At 53.9% G+C, this 6,972-nt stretch overlaps 1 long non-coding RNA gene across 1 annotated transcript; it reads left to right on the forward strand.

Moving 5' to 3' along the window:
- Nucleotides 1-759: 759 nt before the first annotated feature.
- On the forward strand, nt 760-3,452 carry LOC144113716 (uncharacterized). The gene is made up of 3 exons (XR_013310852.1): nt 760-1,014; nt 1,695-2,006; nt 3,327-3,452. It is a non-coding gene; the product is annotated as an uncharacterized LOC144113716 (long non-coding RNA).
- The last annotated feature ends 3,520 nt before the right edge of the window (nt 3,453-6,972 follow it).

Here is a 6,972-nt window from a genome sequence, read left to right on the forward strand (position 1 = left end):
GAACAAAGCGCCGCTCGTGTCTACCCATCTTTTTGACGCATTTCGCAACTCCGGACCGCTCACTTAGCCTTAGAACGCGTCCGTTTGTCACCGGCGCAGACAGAGGGGCATACATGTACGCGCTGCTAACTCTTCTCCCTCGGAGAAGCGGCCGCGTGTCGAAAGCGTGATTTTCGTTCGCCTCAATCTGATAAGCTCTCGTCCTAACAGATGGCTCGACAGTGGCGCAGTGCTGCGGAATGCGGAGGGAGACCAAGTCGCCACTTGGGCCGCCTCTCTCTGCGGGCCCACTATAGTGCAAACGAAACAAGCGCGGGGGGCAGAAAAGTGGCTCAGCAAGTTTTATAAATTACGCATTGTTGGGGCGCTGTCAGTGCGACGCGGCGCATTACCTGCGGCAGACCGACAGCGCGCCAAAGGAAGGCGGCGCGGGACCCAAGAGCGGCGGTGCCTTTTGAAGGGGCCCGGCGGCGGATCCCCGAACCCTGAGCGGAAAATTTTAAACGCGTACAAAGATGAAGCTGCTGCCGCAAATGCGTTCAGCTGTTGCTGAAGGCTTCAGGAATCCCTTTCTTCTTGTCGCAACGATCGAGGGAGGGCGAGGGCCCGTCTGTCACGTCTCGCGCGGTTGGAATAAAATGCGGGCTTTGAGACTTCCATAGAGGCCCCCAAAGCCACTCCCATGAAAGCGCCCGCGACGGCGGAAAACACCTGTATCGGGGCGAGCGCCAAAACACGTCGCAGATAGGAAGCGACGACGACACCCTTCGGGCGAGGCCCGACAAACAGGCGCTATCGGGTAGCGGGAATAATGTATGCACTCGTCCGCGGCGCCGGCCATTATAAATCCCCAGGGACTCGTCATTTCAATTAGTCACGAGCGACCGATATAAAGTGTAACCTGGAGACGCTCTGAAGGAAAAGGCAAGTCGGCCGGAGAGAATGCGGCGAAAGAGCAGATAGCGGTAGGGGAGCGAGACACAGGACAGCGGCGCCCGCGACAAGTTTCTGGAGGTAAGAAACGAGTCTTTCCATTTTTGGCCGGAACGCTGTGCGAGGCTCGGCCGATAAGGCACGCTCCGTGGCGCGGTCGCGGAGAGAAAAGAAAATAAAGGGCGCAGGGCAGGGCACTGGCCGGTCTAATTAGTCGAGCGAAAGATGCGCGCGCGCGCAACGGAAGCAGCATTCGGCGCTCCGCCGAGCAATTTATGACTCTGGAAAATCAGTAGTACTTCTCTCTTTACGAGGCTGACGTGCTTTCTGCGCCAAATGGGCCAGCGTGTTTGGGGCATCGGCGCACGGCACTTGCAGTCGCGGTAACGAGCAGGCGGTTTCAGGGCCGAGTGGAAGACTGCTCTTTCGACTCTGGCTCCGTGAAAGCTGACGTACGATGTTCCGATATGTGCAGGTAAATTACTACGCCCTCCCTGCATTGTGCGCCGCGGCCCCAGTACAAATGGAGCGAGAGGAAAACGCCTCTTAGATCAGTTCCCGTTTGCAAGGTCTCCATGCGCTGAACTACTATAGTTTGGTTTTAGCCAGTTTGTAAAAGCTTTTTTTTTTTTTTCATACAGCGTGTGACGCCCTGATATACCGTGCTATTGCCGGCAGCTATTATCGCTGAGCTTAGTACAGACGCAGTCTTTTTGTATATACTACATCCCTCGTGTTTCTTCGCGCGTTTACTTCTGCAGGATGTGTTTGTTCACGGGGCAACGTTCGGCGACGCCCGGCTCGGCAACCCACCGCACGCGGCTGCTGAATCCCGGCCCGACATCTCTCTCTCTCTCTCTCTCTCTCTCTCTCTCTCTCCGGGGCAGCGGAGCCCAGTTGCGCCGCTGGCCGCCGCGCAGGACACACACTGCGTGTGCGCGCCCTCCATGCGGGAAGTCGTCGGCAGTGTGTGTTTCGCATGATGGCGGCCGTGGTGGTTCCAACAGAAGGCAGCAAAAAAAGAGACGCGCCACCGTCCAGCGCTCCGTACCGGTGGCAGCCCGGCGCCAATGGTAAAGAGCATGCGGTCGATAACATCGCTTCCACAATGCCCGATCGCGCTTAGTGACGACCGCCGCAGGGATCGGACACAATGAGTAATTGTCGGTGCTTTGCACTCTTCATTAATCGGTCGCGCCGAGAGCAACAGGGGGAAATAAAGCTACGCTGGCAAACGCAGGAATAGAGGAAGAAACGCCGGGCCAAGCACCGCAAGAGGCGGAACAACGCACGCGTCTCGAATCATAAGCGGCGCGACAACGTCACATCTCAAAACCGACGCAGCGTGGCCGAAGACCGAGAGGGCATTGCGAACGCTGCGGGTGTGCACATCGCGAGACTCCTTCCGCTTAAAGGGACACAGTTTCAGATACGATGCCCATGGCAAAGTGAAAAGTGGCCAGTAAGAAATTTTAAAAAAAAGGCGAATAATCGAAGAGTAAAGTAGGAATTGGAGAAAGGAGTTCAAAATTATAATTACCAAAGGTTCTTAGTTCAGTCGAAGTAGGTGCGCGGGTTTCGCCCCGGAGAGACTTGGCGCAGCGCAGCTGTTGTCAAAATGTGAATGCCTAATTATTGTTATTGTCCTGTCACCTGTTGTGGCAAATGCATTTGGGGGACATATAATACGTACGGAAGGGGTGCATTATTTTCAGTTTTACTCCGAGCAGACTGGAGCGATACTGACGTCGTCGGAAACCTTGGTCTACTGTTCTCAAAGTAACGCCGTGTCCAGCAGCTTGCCTGAACGGGTTTGACATCTGTTGGAAAAAATTGCCACAGCTCTTATTTATGTAATCAGGTAATTCAGTTTCACCATGCTGCACAGTCAAAGACATCCATGTAACATTTATTTCCATAATATCGCTGAATGCCGTTACTGAAATAGCGTTTTAATATTTACCGAAAGTTACGAGGCACGCGTGAAGGCCAGAATATATTGGGTTGCCCTATGCTGCGATTACATCTCTACATAAGAAATGACTTTCAGGATAATATGTACGAAACTGAAAACGCGGACGTGGCAAAAGGGAGAGAGGCAAGCTGTATGTACACACCAAATTGTCTTTTTTATTCTTTAAACGTCTTTTTCACGGTATACTGGCAACGGCCATCCATTTTCACTTAAGCTTTTAGCTAACAGAGATAATGAAGGCAGATAATAAAAAAGAAGCCATAAAGCCACACAGCATACCATACAAAATAACCACACTGATTTTAAATCGTCCCGTGCTCTTAATAGGGTGGGGGGGGGGGGGGGGGGAACTGACGCACACTGTTGGCAGGAAAAGCAGATGGACCGCGTAAGTGACCTAAAGGTTTCATTTTTGCAGGCTACTTAAAACAGAAGCTGGAAAATGGTTAGCACTGTAAGTGCTGTTTGTCGTGCTTAGCATCCGCCGAGGGAGCAAACAACTACTGCGACTGCCAGGTTCCAAGAAATAAAACTTTAAATCCGCCTTCGTAGTGTGTTTACTTCGAATGCCGGTAGTAAGGCCACAATGTTCACCGCAGAGCGGGGAGGGAATGCGCGGACAGGGTTCTCTACTGGACGACAGCTTTTGCCGTGGGTGTCAACTAAAAGCCACCGCACAGACGCGAGTCCATGGGCTGCAGTTCACAGAAGGAACAACCGTATTGCCAGCCGTATCGTCGGGCCACGGGCATTGTTGGAGGAAGCGGCTCAACGCGCCCCGCACCTCCGGCTGCCGACACAAGTGGTTCCCGGCGGGTCCCTTCGGCGGGTGGCAACGCGCAGTGCCTCCCGGGAGCAAGCGCAACGCCGGCCTCAAGCGACAAAGAGAGGCCCAGTGACCGCAGTGGTGGGGAGCTGGCCGCTTCCAGGGACCTATTAATTACGTCCGCCGATAAACGCAACAAGGACAGGGGAAAGCCGCTCCCCAGGCCAAGTACGCATCCACAAAGAACACCCGGCTGTCTGGCGCGCGGGGAGAACTGCCGTTCTCGCGGTCACCCCGTTGCTCCCTCTGGCCACCTAATGCTGTTAAGCCACCGGCCTTGCGCCGGCCGCAGGCAAACTATTTACTCCTCTAAGATGCCAGCTTCTTTCCTTACTGCCGTCTGCGGCTCGCCGAACAGTGCTACCGACGCCGCAGTTGGCAGAGCAAAGGCAGGGCAGTGGACAGCGCCCTCTGTGGCGTGGCGAAACGCGGCTAGTTACAGTTTAGCGCGCTTGCTCCGGGAATTGTTTCCGGGCTGGCGCTCCTTCACTCCATCCGCGAGGTCCAACGTCCCCTCGCGTTTTACCAGTTTTACTCGAACATTCGCAGCTGACGAGTCACTCGTGGGGAGGAGCGCTATATGCGTAATGCTCTTCCAAGGCTTTCTCCGTCGGCCATCGCAAGCGGAGAATGCGAGGCAGCGGAGCTCAACGCAAGACTGCTTCCCAGCGTGCCGTAACTATTGCATTCTTTCCGCATCCCGGAGCGACTCGCGAGCCGCTCCATGGAGAGATTCCCCGCATATGATGAACTTGATTTGAACGTCGCGCATGGCTGCTAGTTCTGCTCCCTCGGGACGCACCGGCACTCACGACTAAAACTGCATTATCGTTACGACGCAGCGGCATTCTTCGCTCGCAGCCGCAGTGCGCTAAGGAGCGTCTTATGGCGTTCTGAGGCGTCCCCGCCGTTCCATTGTTCGCCGCCGGTGCTTCATGAGTCGAGCTTCTTGCTTTTAACAGAGGCCCAGCGCATGCGTGCCTTGCAGGGTGCGTACGTCTATACGTCGATCCCGCTTGATATCCCCCTACACAACGACACGCCCACTAATTCGCTTTGGTTCGCCAAGCTCGGCCAGACGGCCCCGAGCGTATTACGGCGGAGATGAAAACACACGAGAGCCGCGCAGGTCATCCACCCAATCGTTTCTTTCTTCGGCGGCGGCGACCTGTCTCACGAGAAAAGTCATGACGAGCGGCAGCCGCTCTCTGTGCGCGCGCCGGCCCCGGAGGACAATTTGAATCGCGGCTATCCTGATTTCCAATTCACCAAGACACCAAGTTCACGCGCTGAACGGAACAAACGGGCTGCCGCGAGCAAAACATCACGAGTGCAGGGGACCAGATAGGATGCCGGCGCCGCGGCTTTTTTCTTTGCTTTCTGGCCGCCTCCTTTGAAATGTAACTTCAATGTATATTTTTTTGAGGAAGCGATGGATAGATACGGAGTGTTTAGGTTCACGCTCAGCCAATGGAAACCAGTTTGCGCGCACACTCAGGAAGGGACGGAGACTTTTGGGCCACGGAGCACTTTCATTATGCGCTATGCGTTCTCTGGACGTGTAATTTCGGCCCAAGCGGAGGGAGGAAAAGAAAGAACCAACAGATGCGGCTTCCATCGCGCAAGACAACAAAATAGCACGATCGAGGTGAGCGTCCATGCGTGGGGGGGGGGGGGGGGGGGGGGGCGGCAGCCGCGCCGGGCGTGCGGTGCGCAACAAAAGGCGCGCCAGCGGTGCCTCGCCGCGACTCCTGTAATTTCTTCTCTTTCAGCGTGTGGTCAGTTCCAGCAACAGCACTGCTGAGTAGCACTTCCCCGGTCCGCACCGTACACGAACGTGGTGGTTATTGCCGCGAAGTCATACGCGGTCGTGCGCTGGCGCCAATGTGCGTCTTTATCCGAGAGGGCGCCCTCGGCCGCGCCGCGTTTTCAGGCGCTGATGAATCTTTTCGGGAAAAAAAAGAGAACGCGTCCCTTGTGCGCGCCGGAAGGACTAATAACGCCCACGTTGCGCACACATCCGCCATGCCTGGGTTTTTACTCCCATGGGGGAAACTATTGAACGTCAAAAGTCAGGATGCCTGCAAGAAGGCCTCACAGCAGTGCTCAGTAGGGGTCCCATTACGAACCCAAGGCACACAGCGCACGAGAGAAAGGGAAGCAACAGAGAATGAAGCCGGCTCAGGAACCGTACGACACGGAAAGACACACGCCGTGCTTGCTATCAGTGTATTCCATTTAAAGAAGGAGGATCGGTGACAAAAAGGCTAATGCAAAGATAGGGCTCGCGCTACATCGAAGTTCTATGTGCCATCAGAAAACTTCCAAGCAAACAAAAAATGCCTTTCTAGGTGACACCCCGATACGTACGACCCGTCCTCCAGGGCTTGCAAGCTCTTTTGAACTTTTTTTTTGTCTCTCCTGCTTTTTGCGTGCACCTGCCCTCTAGTTTAGGCGCACACTGCATGCAGTCGAATCCTAAATAGAAATAGCTGAGCTAACTTTAAGCCAGTCTGCCACGGTTCATCGACGCTTGTAGGCCACGCCCTTAGTATTTCTTGAAAATCCGCACAGCTGCATTTTATTACTGCGCGCAATGACAAATCTGCCTGTCAAGCTGACAATACGTAGTACTTGTTCTGATTCTTAAGAAACGGTTGAGATATGCGCAAATTCGTTGAATTGGTTACCTTTAAACAGCGGCTTAGACAACGGATGGAAAAAATAGACAGAAGGGCCTTAACTTCGAACTGCGGTTTATTTCGAACGTCACACACTCGTGTGATGTTCAAAACAAAGTCAGTGTCTTGTCTGTCCATTGTTGCCCTTCCGTTGTCCTAGTGCGGTTAAAACTGCATTTCGCACTAATATATTCATGCCAATCGCTTCCGATTTCTCGCACAGGACGGTGAGCATCTTGCTACCAGGAAGTTAATCTCTAAAATACAAAACCCCTCTCCACTTTAGCTTTCTCGCCATCTACACCACAGACGGATGTTGTAACGCGGCAGGTCAGAGACGCATTTATGCACACATTAGAGAAAAACAAGGGTTTCGTGTCTGCAGCCCGTCTGTGTTGCTGATACAGAGAAGCTTAGAAGGAAGAAAGCCATAACTTGGATAGGAGGGCCGGGAGCAGGCTCGGGTGCATTTTTGTTTCGAGCAGAGGTGTTTGTACGATTGAACTTATGATAAGGAGAGTAAACGAACTACTCGAACTACGTGAAGAGCAATGTCT

Source organism: Amblyomma americanum, chromosome 1 (assembly GCF_052857255.1).
Source record: "Amblyomma americanum isolate KBUSLIRL-KWMA chromosome 1, ASM5285725v1, whole genome shotgun sequence".
Classification (NCBI taxonomy): domain Eukaryota; kingdom Metazoa; phylum Arthropoda; class Arachnida; order Ixodida; family Ixodidae; genus Amblyomma; species Amblyomma americanum.